Genomic DNA, 22,960 nt, shown 5'->3' on the forward strand with positions numbered 1-22,960 from the left:
CAAATTCTTTACACAGAGAGTGGCTGGCATGTGGATGAACTTCCTGAGGAAGTGGTGGATGTGGGTACAATTACAATGTTTAAATAACATTTGGATAAGTACATGAATAGGAAAGCTTTGGAGGGATATGGACCAGGAGCAGGCAGGTGGGACTAGTTTATTTCGGGATTATCTTCGGTGTGGACTGGTTGGACTGAAGTGTCTGTTTCTGCATTGTATGACTCAAATGAGGTCCCCCACTGTGCAGTGTATGTAATTGATTGCTTTTGCAGACATCAAGATATTACCAAGAACTGTGAGTTCATGAGGCAGCGATTCAGACCATCCTGCCCATCAGACCTGTGCCAGCGTTTCGAAAGAAGTGTCCAATTAGTCTCACTTGACGGCCTTTTCCCATGCCCCTGCCGATTTTGTCCCTTCCAGAACCATCATGATGGAATCAGCTTCCACTTCCCTTCCAGCCAGCACAGTCCGGATCTCAACAACTCACTCCAAAAGAAATTTCTTTCCTCACCCAAAATCTGTGTCCCCTGGTTTAATGAGCCTGGGTCAATATCCTGGGAATCCCTAAGAGCACAGTCCAGTCTCAGTGGCTTGAGAAGCCTCCTCACCACCACTGCTTCAAAGTCCATGAGGGATGGGCAATAACTGGCGAGGGAAGAAGATTGAGAGTAACCTCTTTGCTTTCCCACACGATCAATATATACATATTACTTCAAAACGACTTCAGCCTCACAGGTTACTGTACATCGTCCTCTCAATGCAATCCAACCCCTTACAATGGACAGATACTTCAAAAATCTGGTGATCAATATTAATCCTTTCTAGTACTGAAGTGGACCCTGTCCCTCATAAACATAGAGGAGATTCATATGCCTTCATACTCACTGAATTCAAAGTCAGGAGTGGAGTAGAGTTTATTTCTTAGCTTAAGGAACACAAACGCATTATCTGCTTCACCACTTCACAGCCTTGTGGGATATAGGTAAATTAATGTTACTTCTGCAATTCTGCCATTCCATCTTACAAAGTAAAATGAACTCACACCAGTGTGTAATTGTTTTAGCCAAGAGCTGAGTCAACAAGAATGGAAACGATGTGGAGGAAATATATAATTGTTTTTGTATTAGCTAAAACTGTATGTCAGAAGGTAGACATTATGGGCAAGTAGATAAGATGTTGTGAGGGGATGAAGTTAAGCTAGATACGCCTGTACAAACAGTAGGTATAAACATCTGCTTCCCACTTTTACAAAAACACAGGAACAAACCCCAATTAAAAGGGTCATAGGGATCAGAACGGCCTCGGGAAAGGCACAGATGAAGGGGGTAGATAATGATGAAGAAAGAATATGCCTAACAATGACCTACAGCAGGATGAGGTCAAACAGCCTTGTGAGGCCAGGAATAAGCATTTTGTCACAGACAAGGCCGGATAAGGCAAGAGATAAACAGGGGTAATGGGGGCCGGTCTTAGGGAAGTGGAAGATGTAAACAGGGGAGGGAGCAATGTAAAACAATAGACATCAAATCATATAAATGTTGTGTATGAATTGAATTTGGTGTGTGTATGTCCTCTACCTTATAGGCACTGGACATCACACCCACTTGCAAGTGTAAAATAAATGGCACTACTGATTCAGATCTTGTCTCGGACTGAAATTATTGAAGTGAGTGGGCTTTGTTTCTCACAGCCTCAAGGTCTGAATGTTGGATTCCGTAACTTCAGAAACTGACCACGTTTTGTCTGTTCTCTCTGCCCTCTCCTCCACAGCCTTTTCTTTTTTTGTGTCTTGTTGACTTTCCCTTTGAGGATCCATTCTTTCCCTTTCAGAACTTAATTTAAGATCTCTTTCTCCAAAGCAAATCTTAGCAGGATTTATACACTTAATGGTAAGGTTCCAGGGAGTGTTGCTGAACGAAGAGACCTTGGGGTGCAGGTTCATAGTCTCTTGAAAGTGGAGTCGCAGGTAGATAGGATAGTGAAGAAGGCGTTTGGTATGCTTTCCTTTATTGGTCAGAGTATTGAGTACAGGAGTTGGGAGGTCATGTTGTAGCTGTACAGGACATTGATTAGGCCACTTTTGGAATATTGCGTGCAATTCTGGTCTCCGTCCTTTCGGAAGGATATTGTGAAATTTGAAAGGTTTTAGAGAAGATTTACAAGGATGTTGCCAGGGTTGGAGGATTTGAGCTACAGGGAGAGGTTGGATAGGCTAGAGCTGTTTTCCCTGGAGCATTGGAGGTTGAGGAGTGACCTTATAGAGGTTTATAAAATCATGAGGGGCATGGATAGGATAAATACGCAAAGTCTTTTCCCTGGGGTGGGGGAGTCCAGAACTCGAGGGTATAGGTTTAAGACCATCAGACCACAAGACATAGGAGTGGAAGGAAGGCCATTCGGCCCATTGAGTCCACTCCACCATTTAATCATGGCTGATGGGTATTTCAACTCCAATTACCCACACTCTCTCTGTAGCCCTTAATTACTTGCGAGATCAAGAAATTATCAATCTCTGCCTTGAAAACATTTAACGTCCCAGTCTCCACTGCACTCCGTGGCAGAGAATTCCACAGGCTCACCACTCTCTGGCTGAATAAATGTCTCCTCATTTCTGTTCTAAACTGACCCCCTCTAATTCTAGTCTCCATGGGTCCTAGTGACTACCCTTTCTAAGCCATCTTGTAAGTTTCTATTAGATCTGCCCTCAACCTTCTAAACTCTAATGAATACAATCCCAGGATCCTCAGCCATTCATCGTATGTTAGGCCTACCATTCCAGGGATCATCCATGTGAATCTCTGCCAGAAACGCTTCAGTACCAATATGTACTTCTTGAGGTGCGGGGCCAAACTTTGGACGCAGTATTCTAAATGGGGCCTAACTAGAATTGTATAAAGTCTCAGAAACACATTGCTGCTTTTTATATTCAAACCCACTTGAGATAAATGACAACATTACATTCGCTTTCTTAATCACGGACTCAACCTGCAAGGTAACCTTTAGAGAATCCTGGACTAGCACACCCAGATCCCTTGGTATTTTGGCTTCATGAACTTTCTCACCGTACAGACAATAGTCTACACCTGTATTCTTTTTTCCAAAGTACAAGACCTGTTATTTGCTCATGTTGAATTTCATCAACCATTTCCTGAACTGTCTAAATCTTGCTGCAGCCTCCCCAAATCCTCAGTACCACCTACCTGTCCGCCTAACTTCATATCATTGGCAAACTTGGCCAGAATGCCCCCATCCCTTCATCCAGATCATTAATATATAAAGTGACCAGCTGTGGCCTCAACACTGAACCCTGCGGGACACCACTTGTCACTGGCTGCCATTCCAAAAAAGAACCTTTTATCCCAACTCTCTGCCGTCTGTCAGATGTCTGTCAGACAGCCAATCCTCAATCCATGTCAGTAACTCACCTCAAACACCATGGACCCTCACTTTACTCAGCAGCTTCCCGTGAGACACCTTATCCAAGGTCGTTTGGAAGTCTAGAGAGTTAACATCCACTGGGTTTCCCAGGTCTAACCTACCTGTTACCTCTTCAAAGAATCCTAACAGGTTTGTTAGATATGACCTCACCTTACTAAATCCATGCTGACTTGTTCTAATCTCATCCTTAACATTGGATTCTCAAATTTTGCCAATAACCGAGGTTAGGTTAATTGGCCTATAATTTTCCATTTTTTGACTTGATCCTTTCTTGAACAAAGGGGTTATAACAGTGATTTTCCAATCATCTGAGACTTTCCCTGACTCCAGTGACTTTTGAAAGATCACAACCAACGCCTCTGCTATTTCCTCAGCCACCTCCCTCAGAACTCTAGGATGTCGCCCATCGGGGCTAGGAGATTTGTCAATGTTTAGACATTTAGCTGTTCCAGCACTTTCTTTTTTGTAATGGTTACCATACTCAACTCTGCCTCCTGACTCTCCTTAATTGTTGGGATATTACTTATGTCTTCCACTGTGAAGACTGACACAAAGTACATATTAAGCTATTAAGCTATTTCCTTATCTCCCAGCACTAACCTTCGTACATCAATTTGGAGTGGCCCAATGTCTAATTTTGCCTCTCATTTATTTCTTATGTATTGAAAGAAACTTTTACTATCATTTCTAAAATTATTGGCTAGCCTACCTTCATATTTGATCCTCTCCTTCCTTATTTCTCTCTTTGTTATTCTCTATTTGTTTTTGTAGCCTTCCCAATCTTCTGATTTCTCGTGCTCTTGACCACTTTATAGGCTGTCTCCTTTTCTTTGAAACATTTCCTGACTTCCTTCGTCAGCCATGGCTGTCTAATTCCCCCCACCCCCCCACCTCGACACCCCCCCCCAGGTAATCTTTTTTTTTGGGATGAACGTCTGTACTGTGTCCTCAATTACACCCAGAAACTCCTGCCATGTTGCTCTACTATCTTCCCCACTAGGCTCTGTTTCCAGTCGATTTTCGTTAGTTCCTCTCTCATGCTCCTGTAATTACCTTTATTTAACTGTAACACCATTACATCCGATTTGCCTTCTCTCTTTCAAAGTGCAGACTGAACTCTACCATACTATGATCGTTGCCTCCTAAGTGTTCCCTTACTTAAAGATATTTTATAAAGTCTGGCTCATTACATACCACTCACTCCAGAATAGCCTGCTCCCTCGTGGGCTCCAACACAAGCTGTTCCAAAAAGCCATCCTGTAAGCATTCCATGAATTCCCTTTCTTTGGATCCACCAGCAACATTATTCACCCAGTCTATTTGCATGTTGAAGTCCCCCACAATCACTGTGACCTTACCTTTCTGATATGCCCTATCTATTTCCTGGTATATCTTGCGCCCCTGGACCTGACCACTGCTGGGAGGTCTGTACATAACTCCCATTATGGGTTTTTTTTGTCTTTGTGGTTCCTCAACTCCACCCACACAGACTCCACATCATCTGACCCTATGTCATTCTTCACTAACAGGCAACCTCGCCCCCTCTGCCCACCTCTCTGTCTTTTCAATAAGTTGTAAACTCTTGGATGTTTAACTGCCAGTCCTGAACCCCCTGCAACCATGTCTCTGTGATGCCTACCACATCATAGGGTGAGAGGGGAAGGCTATAAAAGAGACCTCAGGGGCAACGTTTTCATGCAGTGGGTGGTGTGTGTGTGGAATGAGCTGCCAGAGGAAGTGGTGGGGGCTGGTGCAATTGCAACATTTAAAAGGCATCTGCATGGGTATATGAATAAGAAGGGTTTAGAGGGATATGGGCCGGATGCTGGCAGGTGGGACTAGATTGGGTTGGGATATCTGGTCGGCATTGACTAGTTGGACCGAAGAGTCTGTTTCTGTGCTGTACATCTCTATGACCCCTATGACTCTTCCCGCACCATTAACAACCCCTTTGTCATTTGTGCTGGGCCTCTCCACCACCTATCCCCTTGCTTCTCCTCTGTTTCTGTCAAAACCACAAAAAGCAATTTCCAACACTGTTCAATTCCAGAGAAGAATCATACCAGACTTGAAACATTAATTCTCTTTCGCTCTCTGCAGATGCTGCCAGACCTGCTCAGTGTCTCCAGCATTTTCTCTCTTTATTTCAGGTTTCCAACATCATTGGTTCTTGGTTTCATTCAATAATTTATTTCTTAATGTGCTCCTAAGCTGGGAATGGAAGTGACGCCATGAAGTCGAGAGTGTGGTGCTGGAAAAGTACAGCAGGTCAGGCAACATCTGAGGAGCAGGAAAAATCGATGTTTCCGGCAAAAGCCCTTCATCAGGAATGAGGCTTGTGGGCCTGGGCTGAGACATAACTGGTAGGAGTTGGGGATGGGAGAAAGGTAGCTGAGAGTACGATAGGTAGACGGAGGTGGGAGTAATGGTGATAGGTCAGAGGGGAGGGAGGAAGGGATAGGTGGGAGGGAAGATGAAGGGTAGGACAAGTCATGAGGGCGGTGCCGAGTTGGAAGTTTGGAACTGGGATATGGTGGGTGGAGGGGAAATGAGGAAACTGGTGAAGTCCACATTGATGTCGTGAGGTTGGAGGGTCCCGAGGTGGAAGATGAGGCATTCATCCTCAAGGTGTCGGGTGGTAAGGGAATGACAATGGAGAAGGCCCAGGACCTGCATGTCCTTGGTGGAGTGGGAGGGGGAGTTGAAGTGTTCGGCCACGGGGCAGTGGGGTTGGTTGGTGCAGTTGTCCCAGAGATGTTCTCTAAAGCACTCTGCGAGAAGGTGTCCAGTCTCCCTAATGTAGAGGAGACCATATCCGGAGGAACAGTTACAGTCAATGACGTTGGTGGATGTGCAGGTGAAACTTTGATGGATGTGGAAGGCTCCTTTGGGGCCTTGGACAGAGGTGAGGGGGGGAGGTGTGGGTACAGGTTTTACAGTTCCTGCGGTGGCAGGGGAAGGTGCCAGGAGGGGAGGGTGGTTGGTTGGGGGTGTGCATCTGACCAGGTAGTCACAGAGGGAACGGTCTTTGCGGAAAGCGGATAGGAGTGGGGAGGGAAATATATCCCTGGTGGTGAGGTCGGTTTGTAACAGTTTTCCCTTCACAGATGTGGCCACATCTGCTGAGTTTCTCCTGAAATCTCTGATTCTGTTTTTTAACTAAACCACGTCTGGCAGTTCTTGATTAAGGGTTGAAAGATGTGGTGCTGGAAAAGCACAGCAGGTCAGGCAGCATCCTGATGATCGGCTTATGCCTGAAACGTCAACTCTCCTGCTCCTCAGATGCTGCCTGACCTACTGTGCTTTTCCAGTGCCACACTTTTCGAATCTGACTCTCCAACATCTGCAGTCCTCACTTTTCCTCAGTTCTTGATTAATCCTTGCCTCTCCAAGTGCAGATTAATTCTGACCCTCACAATTGCTTCCAATAATTTCCCCACTACCAATGGATTTCTGGTTTAGCCTTTGCTCCGTTCTTGAATAATGGTGCCACATTTTCAGACCTTGAGTCCTTTGGCACATGGCCAGAGAGGAACTGAAAATGATTGCCAGTGTCCCCTTGCTATTTCAGCTTATGAAGTTAGAGGTTCTCTTCCAACTGAAGATAATTGGTTGCTATATACTGCTCCTAGAGAAGGTGGTGGTGAACCACCTTCTCAACCCATTGGAGTCTAACTGCTGTAATGCCACCACAGTGCTGTCTAGGAGTTCTGGGATTTTGACCCTGAAGGAACAGCGATATATTTCCAAATCAGGATGGTAAGTGGCTTGGAGGAGGACTTACACATGGTGTTGTTCCTATGTATCTGCTGCCCTCGTTTTTCTAGATTTGCAGATTTGGAAGGTGCTCTCAAAGGAACTTTGGTGAGTTGTTGCCATCCATCTCAGAGATAGTACACTTTGTGACAGTTGTAGAGGAATGAATGGAGAGAGGGGTTGATGTGGCGCCAATCAAACAAGTCACTTTGCCTTGGGCAGTGTGGGCTTTTTATGGATTGGTGCGGCCATACTCAGTAAAAGTTTAAGAGGGGGAGTTTGGCCAAAATATAGGAGCAGGGAAGATTGATATCTAGACATGGTCATCTGTGCACGATTGGAAAATGGGGATACTTCAAGAACAGTTGAATCTTTTTGAATCTTTAAAAGCCATTCAGAGTTTAATATTTCCTTTAAGTTAGTAGACGGGTGATGAAATAAATTGCACAAGCTCTTTCTTCCTGAAAACGAGCAAGCTTTGTTACAATGCCACAGGAATGGAGTTTAATTAGTATGTTTGTGTTGGAGATGATCCACTGTGTGGAGGCTTTACTAATTTGTCATTCTCTTCCTTAATGTAATTGTTCTGCTCAGCATTCCAATTTTTTGAGTGAGCTTTTGAATTATGTTCAAAAGGGTTTGTCTGAAATATACTGAATAATGAGCTGTGCCAAAATGCCCAAATACTTGCTGTGTTTTAATGGTGTAGAGAGAAAATTGTACAAAAGTGGAGTCCTTGATTGTATACTCACAAGAACTGTGTGGCTCAAAGAATGAACTAATATTATTCAGCAACATTCAACCCCTCACCATATGCTCAGTGGTTCTTTGCAAACATCTGTCCAATAACTATTATCCTCAATTTAAAGCCATGTCCCCTCGTGCTAGCCATCCCTATCCTAAGAAAAAGGCTCTCGCTGTCCACCCTATCTAACCCTCTGATTATCTTATATGTCTCAATTAAGTTGCCTCTCAACCTTCTTCTCTCTAATGAAAACAGCCTCAAGTCCCTCAACCTTTCCTTGTAAGACCTTCCCTCCACACCAGGCAACATCACAGTAAATCTCTGCACCTTTCCAAAGCCTCCACATCCTTCCTCTCATGCGGTGACCAGAACTGCACGCAATACTCCAAGTGCAGGTGCATCAGAGTTTTGTACAGCTGCAGCATGACTTCATGGTTCCGAAACTTGATCCCTCTACTAATAAAAGCTAACACAGCATACGCCTTCTTAACAGCCCTATCAACTTGAGTGGCAACTTTCAAGGATCTATGTACATGGACACCGAGGTCTCTCTGCTCATCTACACTACCAAGCATCTTACCATTAGTCCAGTACTCTGCATTCCTGCTGCTCCTTCCAAAGTGAATCAACTCACACTTTTCCACATTAAACTCCATTTGCCACCTCTCAGCCCAACTCTGCAGTTTATCTATGTCTCTCTGTAACCTACAACATCCTTCAGCAATATCCACAATTCCACCAACCTTAGTGTCATCTGCAAATTTATTAACCCATCCTTCTACACCCTAATCCAGGTCGTTTATAAAAATGACAAACAGCAGTGGACCCAAAACAGATCCTTGCAGTACACCACTAGTAACTGAACTCCAGGATGAATATTTCCCATCAACCACCACCCTTTGTCTTCTTTCAGCTAGCCAATTTCTGATTCAATGTAGTATTGAAAGATCCAACAGGCATTCATTACAGCTGACTAATATGCACAAATACATTCACAGCCACTTAAGTGTCTAGACTACCCTTAAACTGTTTGGTTATAAACAGTATCACATATCCATCAGCATTCCAGGCTTCAAGTGACTCCAGGTGAGATGAAGACTGAGATATACCTTTAGGTCATGTGCGATGATATGATGAAAAGGAGGGAGAGAACTTTGGGGGGGTTGGGGGGGGAGGAATCTTATTTTAGAAAGAAACTCCGCTAGTCTTTTCCAATTCGCTGTAGCCTTGGTTCAAACAGGGACAAAAGAGCTGAATTCCAGAGGTGAGGTGAGAGTGACTGCCCTTGACATCAAGGCTACATTTGACCAAGAGTGGCATCAAGGAGCCCTGACAGAACTGCAGTCATTGGATATCAGGGGACAAAATCCCCGCTAGTTGGAGCCATACATGGCACACAGAAAGATGGTCGTGATTTTTGTATTTGTCATCTCAGCTTCAGGACATCTCTACAGGAGTTCCTCAGCATAGTATCCTAGGCCCAAACATTTTCAGCTGCTTCATCAATGACTTTCCAAAGAACAGTACAGCACAGGAGGGCAGAGCTTCAAATTGAGGAGTAATAGATATAGGGCAGATGTCAAAGGTAATTTCTTTACTCAGGAAATAGTAGGGACATGGAACGCACTGCCTGCAACAGTTTGGCCCACCAAGGCTGCACAAACAAAAAGCGTCTTTCTAAACTAAATTCCTTTTGCCTCCATTCAGTCCATGTCCTTCCATTCTCTGCCTATTCATATCTCTGTCAAGATACTGTTTTAATATTGCTACTATATCCATCCCCACCACTTCCTTTGGCACCACCCTCTGTGTAAAACAACCTGTCTCTCACATTTCCTTTAAACTTTCCCCCTTTTATCTTAAATCTCTGTCATGAGTAATTGACCCTTTTACCCTGGGAAAAAGATTCCAACTATCCGTTCCACCCAGGCCTCTCAATTTTGTGAACTTCTCTCAGCCTCTGACATTCAAGTGAAAATGACTCAATGTGTTCAACCCCTCTTCAAAACCAGACAACATCTTGGTAAATCTTTTCAGTACCCTCTTCAAAACCTCCACATCCTCTGGCAGTGGGGTGACCAGGATTGTATGCAATATTCTAAATGTGGCCTAACTAATGCACTATACAGAGTCGGGAATGTGGTGCTGGAAAAGCTCAGCAGGTCAGGTGGCATCCGAGGAGCAGGATTCCTGATGAACTATTCCTGATGAAGGACTTTTGCCCGAAACATCGATTCTCCTGCTCCTCGGATACTGCCTGACCTGCTGTGCTTTTCCAGTACCGCACTATCGACTCTGGTCTCCAGCATCTGCAGTCCTCACTTTCGCCTAATGCACTTATACAGCTGAGGTCATCATTAGGTCAGAAGAGAGGATGTCCCCTGATGACTGCACCATGTTCAGAAACATTCACAACTCCTCAGCAATGCATATTCAAATGCAGCAAGTTCTGGACAGTATCCAGACTTAGGCTGACAAGTGACACCACGTAAATCCCAGGCAATGACCATAAGAGACAATCTAACCACCGATCCTTGACATTCAATTGTGGCAAGGGGTTAAAACAAAACAAAAGACAATTTAAACAAGACAGACAGGTTCAAAACAAGATATGTGTGCAGCAGCAAAAGCTCAGTGTTGAGCAGTTAGCTATGTAGCTGCAACTTGTCCCAATTCAGTGAGACAACAGGAAATTAAACCACATTCAACCTGTGCTGCTGCAGTTTGCAGTAAATGATCTGATGGTAAATAGCATGCACCCAAAGCACAATGTGATTGGTCTATTATGTTACCAAGGCTTGAAAATCGATACGTCATTAGTCAATAAGAGGAAACTGATACATGATCGATGCGGATTTCTATACAAAAATACGATTGTAACCACCAAAAGGCAGACCCTCCTGACAAGGGTACTGTTATCCCCTTAGGGTTGAGTTCCTTGCATTGCTAGTAATAAAGGCGCTGTGTGTGTATGTATATATATGTGTGTGTGTGTGTGTGTGGGTATGTATGTGGGTACGTGTGTGTATGTGTGTGCGTGTGTTTATGTGTGTGGGTGTGTGTGTGTGTTTGTGTGTGGGTGTGTTTGTGTGTGGGTGTGTGTGTGGGTATGTATGTGTGTGTGTGGGTATGTGTGTGTTTGTGTGTGTGGGTGTGGGTATGTGTGTGTGTTTGTGTGTGTGTGTGTGGGTCTGTGTGTGTGTGTGTTTGCGTGTGTCTTTGCCCTCTTGAACTGTCCTACCTGTCCATCTTCCTGTCCGTCTGCTCCACCCTCCCTTCTGACCCATCACTGTCACCCCTTGCCTACATCTACCCATTGCCTTCCAGCTCCCTTCGCCCCTTCTATTTATCCCTCAGTCTCCTTCCCCTCTCCACATTCCTCATGAAGGACTTATGTGCAAAACATCGACTCTCATGCTCCTCAGATGCTGCTTGATCTGCTGTGCTTTTCCAGCACCACACTTCCTGACTCTGACATCCAGCATCTGCAGTCCTTACTTTCTCCTACAAGAAGATTTACAAGGATGTTGCCAGGATTGGAGGATTTGAGCTATAGGGAGAGGCTGAACAGGCTGGGGCTGTTTTCACTGGACCTTCGGAGGCTGAGGGGTGACCTTATAGTGGTTTACATGAGGGTCATGGATAGGGTAAATGGGAGTCCAGAACTAGAGGGCATAGGTTTAGGGTGAGAGGGGAAAGATATAAAAGAGACCTAAAGGGCAACCTTTTCACACAGAGGGTGGTATGAATATGGAATGAGCTGCCAGAGGAAGTGGTGGAGGCTGGTACAATTGCAACATTTAAGAGGCATTTGGATGGGTATATGAATAGGAAGGGTTTGGAGGGATATGGGCCGGGTGCTGGCAGGTGGGACTAGATTGGGTTGGGATTTCTGGTCAGCATGGACGGGTTGAACCAAAGGGTCTGTTTCCATGCTGTACATCTCTATGACTCTATGATTCTATAATACTGTCATCTGTTGAAATGTACCTTCGACACAATGATGTTACTATAACTGACTCCTCCAGGATCAACATCCTGGAGGTTACCATTAATAAGAAATTCAAATGGACTTGCCACTTAAACACAGTGGCTACAACAGCAAGTCAGAAACTAGGAATACTGCAGCCAGTAACTCACATCCTGACTTCCCAGAGTTTATCCAACATCTACAAGACACAAGTCAGGAATGTGATGGAATCCTCCCCACCTGCCTGGATGGGTGCAGCTCCAACAACACTCAAGAAGCTTGACACCATCCAAGACAAAGCAGGTGCTTGATTGGCACCACATCCACAAGCATCCACTCCCTCCACCACTGATGCCCAATAGAAGCAGTATGTAGCATCTATAAGATGCACTACAGAAATTCAACACAAATTCTTAGCACCTTCCAAACCCCTGACCCCTTCCCTCTAGAAGGACGTGGGCAGCAACTACATGGGAACACTACCACCTTGAAGCTCCCCTCCAAGCCACTCTCCATCCTGACTTGGAAATAAAGAGCTGTGCTTTCACTGTCGCTGGGTCAAAATCCTGGAATTTCCCTCCTAATGGCATTGTGCGTCTACCCACAGCAGGTGGACTGCAGCAATTCAACAACGCGGCTCACCACCACCTTCTCAAGGGCAACTAGGAGTGGGCAATAAATGCTGGGCCTAGCCAGTGCCACCCACATCCTACGAGTGAGTGAAAAACAAAAGTTCAGTCTACGTAGAGTTATAATAAGGGGCCTTTGTGACACTGAGCTATAACAAAACTTTTCTGAATATCATTTAAGGATTCCATATGGGCAGAAGTCTCAGAACCAAAGGCACATAAACAGTAAGGATTAAAGTCAAGACAGAACGTTTGACCTTTTTTCTCCATTGTCCTCATTGGTTCCATGATGCCCAAATAGAAGTGCCTCTCTCTCTCTATCTCACTCAGTAAATTTTGGGCAGTTCTCAGTTTGGTCACCAGATGGAGCACTCCAAAATATGTGGGGGCCAAGACAGATACGTTATAAATTACTCAGTAACTTTATAAAAGTAAACTAATATTGGACCTAGCAGAGGGTTGTTACTGAAATAAATACTTCCCTAGCAGCCAACTGAACCTTGCTACCAATCTTATTTTTATTTATGCTGAGGATGTGGTGACAGGGTCAACATTTATTGTTCATCAGCATAAGACCATAAGACAGAAGAGCAAGGGCTTTTGCCCGAAACGTTGATTTTGCTGCTCCTTGGATGCTGCCTGAACTGCTGTGCACTTCCAGCACCACTAATCTAGAAGAGCAAGAGTAGGCCATTCAGCCCATTGCATCTGCTCTGCCATTCAATGAGATCATGGCTGATCCAACAATCCAACTCCACTTTCCTGCCTTTTCCCCTCCAACCCCTGACTCCCTTACTGTTTAAAAATCAGCCTTGAATGTTCATAATGACTCAGCCTTGACAGCTCTCTATGGTAAAGAATTCTACAGATTCACCCCCCCCCCCCCCCCCCCCCCTTGGGCAGAAGAAATTCCTCCTCATCTCTGTCTAAAATGCATAACCCCCTAATTCTGAGATTACACCCGCTCATCCTGAACTCTCCCACACGTATTGCCCCGAGAAAGTGATCATAGAATCCCTACAGTGTGGAAACAGGCCCTTCGGCCCAACAAGTCCACACCAACCTACCCAGACACATTCCCCTATCCTATATTTACTCCTGATTAATGCATGTAACCTACACATCCCTGAATACTATGGGGTAATTTAGCAATTCACCAAACTGCACATCTTTGGACTGTAGGAGGAAACCAGAGCACCCAGAGGAAACCCATGCAGACACGAGGAGAACATGCAAACTCCACACAGACAGTCACCTGAGGCTGGAATCAAACCTGGATCCCTAGCACTATGAGGCAACAGTGCTAAACACTGAGCCACCATGGTGAAATGCTTTCTTGGTATAACTAAGTGGCCTGGGCTCCTGTGTTGTAGTGGTAGTATCCATTCATCTAGGCTAGAAACTCCAAGTTAAAGTCCCATCTGTCCCGAACATGTATCATTTATGTATCAGAACAGGCTGATTAAAAATATTAACAATTGAGTGGATCGCTTAGTCATTTCAGAAGGTATGATATTGCTGTGGTCTGGAGTCATGTGTAGGCCAGACCAGTTAAGATGGCAGATCTCTCCCTTTGAAGGACATTAGGGAGCCAGATTTTTTAAAAATCATAATAATGGGGGGATCTAAGATGGCGGCAATCTGAGAAGATCACACTGCAGAGCTTTGCATCGCAACGGGAGCAGGATGGTCCTTTAACCCACCCATCCCAGATCATCAGGATTTCTTAGGGTGTTGGAAAGATTGCGAAGCCCCAAGAAACATTTAAAAATTGACTTACCTGTATTTTCAGCTGTCCAGAAATGCCTAAAAAGGGAGGAGGAGCATCTGAGGCCGGGCCTGCAGCTCAGCCTGCAGCAGCCTCGGAGCAGATTACTCTCCAGGACCTAGTGGACCAGCTCTCGAAATCTCGCGAGATGTTGGGGAAACAGATTGAAGAGAAGCTGACTCCAGTCTCTCTCATGCTGCAGAAGCATGAGCAGCAGCTGGGAGACCTGGAGAAGAGGACGGATGAGGTGGAGTACAGGGTCACAGTGGTGGAAGCTGATGCTAGTTCATTCAAGGAAGAGATCCAAGCCCTGAAGACGCAGGTTTTTAATTTGCGTGACCAAGTGGATGATCTTGAAAACAGGGGCAGGAGATAAAACATTCAGATCATCGGTCTGCCTGAGGGTAAGGAAGGTGATTGGCCTGCGGAATTTGTTGAAGATTGGCTTCCGAAATTCCTTGACTTGGAGACTGGCATGAGAGGATTGAAGATAGAGAGGGCTCACCGGGTCGCAGCACAGAGGTCGGGTCTGGGTCAACGCCCTCGTCCTTTCCTGGTGCGGTTCCATCATTACTGGGATAAGGAGAGAGTCATGGAGGCTTCTAGACTCCAGGGGAAGGATCCAAAGGCCCTAATTTACGAGGGGTCTAAGATCATGTTTTTTTCAGGACTTTTCAGCAGCGGTGATCCAGAAACGAAAATCATATGATAGTGTCAAGAGAAGATTGAAGGAGCTTGGGATTCAGTACTCCCTGAGATATCCGGCAGTGCTTCGGATCACCTTAGATGGATCCATGCATCGGAGATATTGACACATCGGAGAAGGCAAGAGACTTTGTGGACAAACTAACCTAATTTAAACAATTGTAGTATGTATAAATATTGTTGCTTGGGTATCCGTTTATCATTCTGTAAAAGAAATGGAGGAAATCCGGTTGGAGCTTTGTTTTTCCCCTTTTTTTTGCCTCTATTGATAATAATTTGGTTCAAACAATGTCTGGCGGTGGTTAAGATGTACATTTCAAATTTCTAAGTTAGGACATACCAAAGGATGGGTGGGGTATTTGTTCCCTTTTTTTTATATAAAAGAATGTTTTTTTATTCATATTGATATTGTATGGGGTGTTTATTCTTTTTAGCTTGTGCTTGCGATGCGGCTCTAGCTGGGAGAAGTGAAGGTGGTTGAGATCGTTAGATGCCTATTTATGGGTAGTTCGGGACGGGTAGTTGCCCCCTCCGGGCAGGGGGTGAGTTCCCCTACTCAGCGCTATTGGCGCTTTATATGTTGATTTGTTTTCTGGTTTTTGTTGCTTTTTATTTTTAATAATTTTGTATGTTTGTTAAATGTAGTGGTTTTAGTTGATGTAGTTTTTATATTTGGTGGATCATGCGACACTAAGGCTCAGCAATTTGTGGTTCTTCTCTGGAAATTAAATGCAGAAGATTATGGCTAATGATTTGATTAAATGATGTACCTGGAATATCAAGGGAAGTCACTCAGCAATTAAGAGGAAGAAGGTAGTCTTGAGTCTTAGGAAGGAGAAGGTGGATATTGCTTTGTTATAGGAGACACATTTGGATGACAAGGAGCATCTGAAATTACAGCAGAATGGCTTTGACTGAGTTTATTTTTCATCATTTAATACCAGAAGTAGGGGAGTGGCTATATTAGTTAGGAAAAATCTCTCATTTAAATTGTTGAAATGTGTTAAAGACACATACGGAAGGTTTGTAATTCTTAAAGCTTTGATAAATGGGGAAGAATATGACATTTTAAATGTTTATTGTCCCCCAGCTCATCCTCTTAAATTCTTGGTAGATGCTTTTTCTAAACTGATAAGTCTCAAGTCTTGGCACATCATTATAGGGGGAGATTTTAACTGCCTCATGGATACCACAGTAGACAGGTTGCCTAAAGGTCCCTCGATACCCTCTGCACAAACTAAACAGTTATTGGGTTTGTGTGGGGAATTAGGGTTGGTGGATGTCTGGAGGTGTCTCCATCCTACAGGTAGGGATTTCATGTTTTTCTCCAATCCGCATAGATGTCACACGAGGATTGATTTTTTTCTGACCCCTGCGATAACCCTGGATCTGGTGGCATCCTGTACGATTGGTAATATTGCCATCTCTGATCATGCTCCAGTGTGCCTCATGGTTAAAATTAAGGATGTTACAGTGGATTCAAGGTACTGGCGAATGGACCCCTTTATTCTCACGGACAGTAAGTTTGTGGAGTATTTCTCTAGGGAATTTCGGGCATTCCTACACATCAACATAGGCTCGGTTGATAGCTCATCTGTTCTCTGGGAAACTGCCAAAGGGTTAGTCAGAGGGTTAATTATTTCATATTCTACAAGAAGGAAGCGTCAAAGGGGGAGCAGCAATGTCTCCTTGAAGCACGGTCGAAGGCAGCCGAGAAGGCCTATTTTGACAGACCCTCATTGGTCAAACTACAGAGGATTATGGCACTGCGGTCTGCACTAAATTCCGTGCTCACGCAGACGGCAAAGAAGGAGCTGGCTTTTGCAAAGCAAAGGTTATACAAGCATGGTGATAAGCCAGGCAAATACTTAGCATACCTTGCCAGAAAGAGAAGTGTCCCACAAACCATGACAGCGATTAGGGAAGGGTCTGGGAACCTAACACGTGATTCTAAAAAGATTAATGTGGCGTTCCAGAGATTCTACTCTAAGTTATATCAGTCTGAGAATTGTGAGGAGGGCAGGCCAAAATGGAATCCTTTTTTAGAGATCTGAAGCTCCCGGATGTGACTCCCGAACAACAGTCCTTTCTCAATACCCCATTATCAGAGCAAGAAGTGCAGGAAGCTGTGAGGCAGCTTCAGAATGGAAAGGCGCCCGGTCCTGATGGACTTCCCAGTGAATTCTATAAGGAATTTATAAGTATACTGTCAGGCCCGATGCTGAATATGTTTAATGATTCATACAGTCATGTTTGTCTCCCACCATCTCAGAGAGGCCCATATTTCACTTACCCTTAAAAAAGGGAAGGATTCGGAAGACTGTGCTTCATACAGGCCCATCTTGCTTTTAAATGTGGACTTTAAGATCCTCTCCAAGGCTCTTGCGTTAAGGCTGGAGACTGTGTTACCCTCTATTATTAAGGAGGATCAGACGGGCTTCATAAAGGGTCACAGATCTTCCAATAACGTTAGGAGGCTGCTTAACGTAATTCAAGCATGCCAACAGCAGTCAATACAGGGATTGGTGATTTCTTTAGATGCAGAGAAGACATTTGACCGAGTTGAGTGGCCGTACCTTTTCTATACTCTAGACTGGTTTGGTCTGGGTGAAGTTTTCATAAGATGGGTAAAGGTTCTCTACAGTGTACCTCTCACTGCGGTCATTACCAATGGGGTATGATCAAGCAATTTTAATATTTCTAGGGGCAGCTGGCAAGGCCGTTCCCTTTCACCATTACTTTTTACGTTGGTGATTGAACCGTTGGCAGAGGCCATTCGTGGGGATCTCAATATATCAGCTCCAGAAGTGGGGTCAAAATTACATAAGATCTCGCGATATGCAGATGATGTTCTAATTTTCTTGACAAATCCAGCAGTTTCAGTGCCTTGCCTGATACAATGCATTCATGCGTTTGGCGCTTTTTTAGGGGATAAGGTTAAATTTGCTAAATCAGAGGCTATGCCTATGGGTGGTCTTACAAAAGAGTTGGCTCTTGAGAGTGACTATAGATTCCCATTTAGGTGGTCACAGGGGGGGGGGGGGTTTGTGTATTTGGGCATATTCATTACTCCAGTTCTGGATTGGCTGTTCAAAGCCAATTTTACTCAATTATTTGAAAAAATTAAACAAGATCTCCAAAGATGGGAGGCACTTCCAGTCTCATGGTTGGGTCGGATGGCGTTTATTAAGATGAATATTCTCCCTCGTTTGCTATACCCTATACGGATGCTCCCCATAACTTTCAATAAACAAACACTCAGGAGACTGAACAGTTGGTTCAGCTCCTTTATCTGGCACCGTAAACGGTCCCTCATTAAATGAGCCACACTGCAGTTGCCTCACAGATTGGGGGGAGTAGACCTTCCGGACATTAAAAATGACCAAATAAGCTCGCTTTTGACCTATGTAAGTGATTGGGTTTGTGGGGACCCTCTTTCAATATGGCTAGATATCGAAGTCTCCCAGGCAAGGTGCCCCCTTACCAGTTTGCTGTTTTTGGACAAGGTGAGGACAGTTAGGGAATATTGCCATAACCCAATATTCATCAATACTGTTAAAGCATGGAGGGCAATTCGGCAGAGGGAAGGTAATATTGGCAAAACATCTTTGTTTGCACCTTTAGTGGGTATGCCGAGTTTTCAACCAGGTATGATCGATTCAGGATTTAAATGTTGGGCAGCTAGGGGTATATCTTGCATGGGTGATTTATTTGAGGGAGATGTAATGATGTCCTTCAATCAGTTAGTACGGAAGTACGAGTTACCTAAGAGAGACCTCTTTCATTTCTTTCAAGTTAGGGATTTTATTCAAAAAAAGACCACACTTTTGACTGATCCCTACAAATCTGACATAGAAAGAGGGGTAGTAAGGGTTAAGAGTACACTCTCTGTCAGTACTTTATATCACCAATTGGGGGGTGCCATCTCAGATGAGTCTGATCGACTCTGCAACATGTGGGAAAGAGAGCTGGGTGTTGAAGTTTCTTCAGAGGCATGGGAAGATATTTGGGAGAACGCAAGGAAGATATCAATTTGCAATAAGACCCATGCTTTACAGTTGAAATTCTCCACAGGGTCCACTTAGCCCCAGACCATTTGTCAAAATTTAAACCAGGGGTATCTTCAGCATGTCCCAAGTGCAAGGTCTGCATGGGCACTCTTACCCATTGTCTTTGGTCTTGTGACAGGCTTCAAACATATTGGAGTGCTGTGGCGGGTGCAACGGAGAGGATTTTAGGTGTAGGGGTGGAGAAGGATCCTATTTCGCTCCTTTTGGGCCTACCCATTGTATTTCCTGCAGACTCGCATAAGAAAAAACTTTTCAATATTCTTACATTCTGTGCAAGGAAGAATATCTTGCTAGGTTGGATATCAGGAAAACCCCCCAGGCCTGCCGGGTTGGCGGAAGATTGTTATGGAGCATATTCCCCTGGATTTTCTCACAAATATGGTACACCACAAAAGTGAGAATTTTTACAAGACATGGCAACCCTTTTTGAAATACCTGGACACAGATTTATCTGCAACAATAACAAGGGCTTTTATATAGCCGTAACGATTGTGTTTTATGAGTCCAATATCCAGGGAGGAGGAACTGTGAATGTATGTGTGTTTTGTTTGGCTGGGCTGAGTTATTACTGTTTATTTGTTTGTTGTTAAGTACTTATTTAGTTAGTTAAATAGCTGGTTTAGGTTTTTTATTAATTTTATACTTCTCTATATATGTTTATACATTCGTGTAAGAGGGTGGGTTGGGGAATTTTTTTATTATTTGGGTTTAGTTTTGTACTATATTTGTACTGTGTTGAATTGCATTGTTTTGTATTTGTTGCAATATTTAAGAATCTATTTTTTCTGAATAAAAATATATTATAAAAAAAATCATAATAATGTGCTGGATTTCACATCTATCATTCTCATGATAGCTTTTTGCTTCCCAGATTTATTTAATGAACTGAGTTTAAATTCCCAGCTGCCATTGTAGGATGCCATGTCTCTGGGATGGTGAGTTCAGTCTTCAGGATTAGTAATCGATAACAGAGTTCCTATGACACTGTTGCCCTGCACTGTGTGCTGACTGGAATCTCAGTAAGCATCATGGATTTTTTTTTTAGATTACTTACAGTGTGGAAACAGGCCCTTCGGCCCAACAAGTCCACACCGACCCGCCGAAGCGCAACCCACCCATACCCCTACATACCCCTACATTTACCCCTTACCTAACACTACGGGCAATTTAGCATGGCCAATTCACCTGACCTGCACATCTTTGGATATGAGCCAGAACCACATTTTCAGGCCCCATTCAAGAGAGGAGCCTTCACAGATAGGGTGATGCACTACGTGAGCTTGATGCTGAGTTGGGATCATTTGGTCCCAAGGGCTTCTATTCCTGCAGCAAGACGGTGTAACTTAGTGTTACGGCACAGAAAGAGACCATTCGGCCCACTCTGTCCATGCTGGCTGTGCACAAGGCAGTCCCATCAGTACAAGTCCCATAGCTCTAAATTGATTTCCTTCAACTTACTTTTTGAAAACATTGATCGCCTCCCTGCCATTACGCCATAAGCAGAAAATATCAGGCCATTCCCACACGTAAAGCTCTTCCTCAAACCTCCCTTGCAATTCTTTCCCAAAATAACCTTAAGGTTGTGTTTCCATGTCCTTGCATGATGAGCTGATGGGATCAGCTTTTCTTTGTTCGCATTATCCAAACCTGCCATGATCCAGTTCCCCTCAATTGATCTACCCTCAATCTTCCTCGTCCCAAGAAGAACAATCCCAGCTTCTCCCACCAAGAGGGCAGTGTGAGTATGGAACGAGCTGCCAGAGGATGTGGTAGTACAATTGCAATATTTAAAAGGCATCTGGATACATCTCCATGACTATAAAATAAGCCTGGCAATTCCATCCCTCATCTCTACACCAACTCGCGTAAATCTTTTTGCAAGAACACTCACATCCTTCTCACTGATGACCAGTGCTGTACTTGGAGTCTATTCTGTGACTTTATAAAGACTCAGCATAGCTTCCCTCATACTCAAAAAACTATATCCACAAGTCTTGAGCTGCCTCTTCTGCCAAAATGCATCACCTCACATTTCTCTGTATTAATATGGATCCACTGCTTGTCTGCCCATCTGCAAGCCTATCTTTGTCCTGTTACAGCCAATTGGTACTATAAGTCTTGCGATGCCAACCATTACCACCTTGGGATTGGGGAGTTTGCAGCAAACATCCTCTCTCCCCAGTGATACACAAGAGCCTGGTTAGTTTACAGTAAGAGAGAAATAGCCACTTGAGTGTCTTAGAGAGATGAGGCTTTTGTGCTCACCCAGGTGTAGATTTTAGTATGGTAGTGAACAGGTATAGTTGCATTAGTAAATTAGACATCGTTGAAAGACTGTTGGAGACCTATGTGTATGAGTCTTCACTTTGACAGCTCTGAGAATGCATTGCCTTTCCCTGCTGAAGTATAGATGATACATTAATTTAGAATTATGGAATCCCAACAGTATTGAAGTGGCTGTTTAGCCTATTGAGACCACACTGACCCTCTGAAAAGCATCCCCCTCAAACCCAACCCCCTACCCCACCCGTGTAACCCTGCATTTCCCTAATCCACCTTACCCACACATCTTTGGACCACTAGGTGGAGCTTAATGCAGTCTGCACTGTTAAACTTTCAGATTATTACCTTGGACAACATATTTTACACCTCCAAGTTTGATATTAACAAATATCTGAAGTATAGCCTTATCAAAGACAAGACTCTGGGGCAAAGGATTATCTGTAACTGGTTTTCTGAGCTAGGAATACAGCAGAGAAAGGAAAATACCTTTCTGGAGCTCGAGCTGTTCTCTCACCGTCAAGTATGCTTTGTCCCCCATGTTTAGATTCAACTGTTCCCCTCCTCACCGTGTTCAAATCAAGGCACAGGCATCCCCCACTTTTCGAATATTCGCTTTACATCAATTCGCTTTTACAAAAGACCTACATTAGTACCTGTTTTCGCTAACCGAAAGAGGATTTTCGCTTTTAGGACAAAGTGCGCGTAGCGAGAGTGGCACTGCCAAACACCTTCCGTGGAAGTGTTAGATGACCCTCCTCCTCTTTCTCCTACACCCCAGTCTCTTGAACCTCCCACCACCCCAACCTCCCACAATTCAGCCTAACATACCATCATCACCACCACCTGCCAGTGTGCCCACTGTCTTCCCGATTCTGGTGAGTGAAACTACACTGTACATACATTATTTTCACCTTGTATAGGCTGTGTATTTACTTATCATATCATTCCTGCTTTTACTATATGTTAGTGTTAGTTTTGGTTTTGTGTGTTGGTTGGTATAACCTGGTAGGTTATTATTTGGCTCCGGAAATGCTGAAGAACTTTTCCAATATAAAATAACGGTAATTGTTTCTTCGCCTTATGCCATTTCGGCTTACAAAAGGTTTCATAGGAACACTCTACATTTGGATAGAGGGGGATACCACTGGATGGACCATATCTCACTCTCCTCGATCTTCCCTGATCCTCCCATCACCTTTCAGATTCCCAACCTGAGTGTGACCCAAGTCACTAAGCTCTTTATTTTCTTCATCTGTTGTGCTGTGTTTGCCCATGAGGAATTCAGCCCAGGCCATAACAGCCATTCCTCAAACAATGGGTCAGCACTTTCTGGTTTTGTCATCATGCTTATTAGCAATCCTGTGGTTCACACAGACACTGGTACTTTAGAAAATATTTCTTTGATGGGATGTGGGTGTCACTGACAAGGCCAGCATTTGTGGCTCACTCCCGCCCTCTTGGGGAGGTGATGGTTCAAATAGCTCAACAGAGGCCTGTATCCCATCAACAAGTCGCCCTTTAAATGTACATGGTGAGTCCCTGACACTGAACCAGATCCCTCAGAGCCAGCTCTCAGAGTGAACAGAACCTCTG

Source organism: Chiloscyllium punctatum, chromosome 38, assembly GCF_047496795.1.
Source record: "Chiloscyllium punctatum isolate Juve2018m chromosome 38, sChiPun1.3, whole genome shotgun sequence".
In the NCBI taxonomy this organism is placed as follows: domain Eukaryota; kingdom Metazoa; phylum Chordata; class Chondrichthyes; order Orectolobiformes; family Hemiscylliidae; genus Chiloscyllium; species Chiloscyllium punctatum.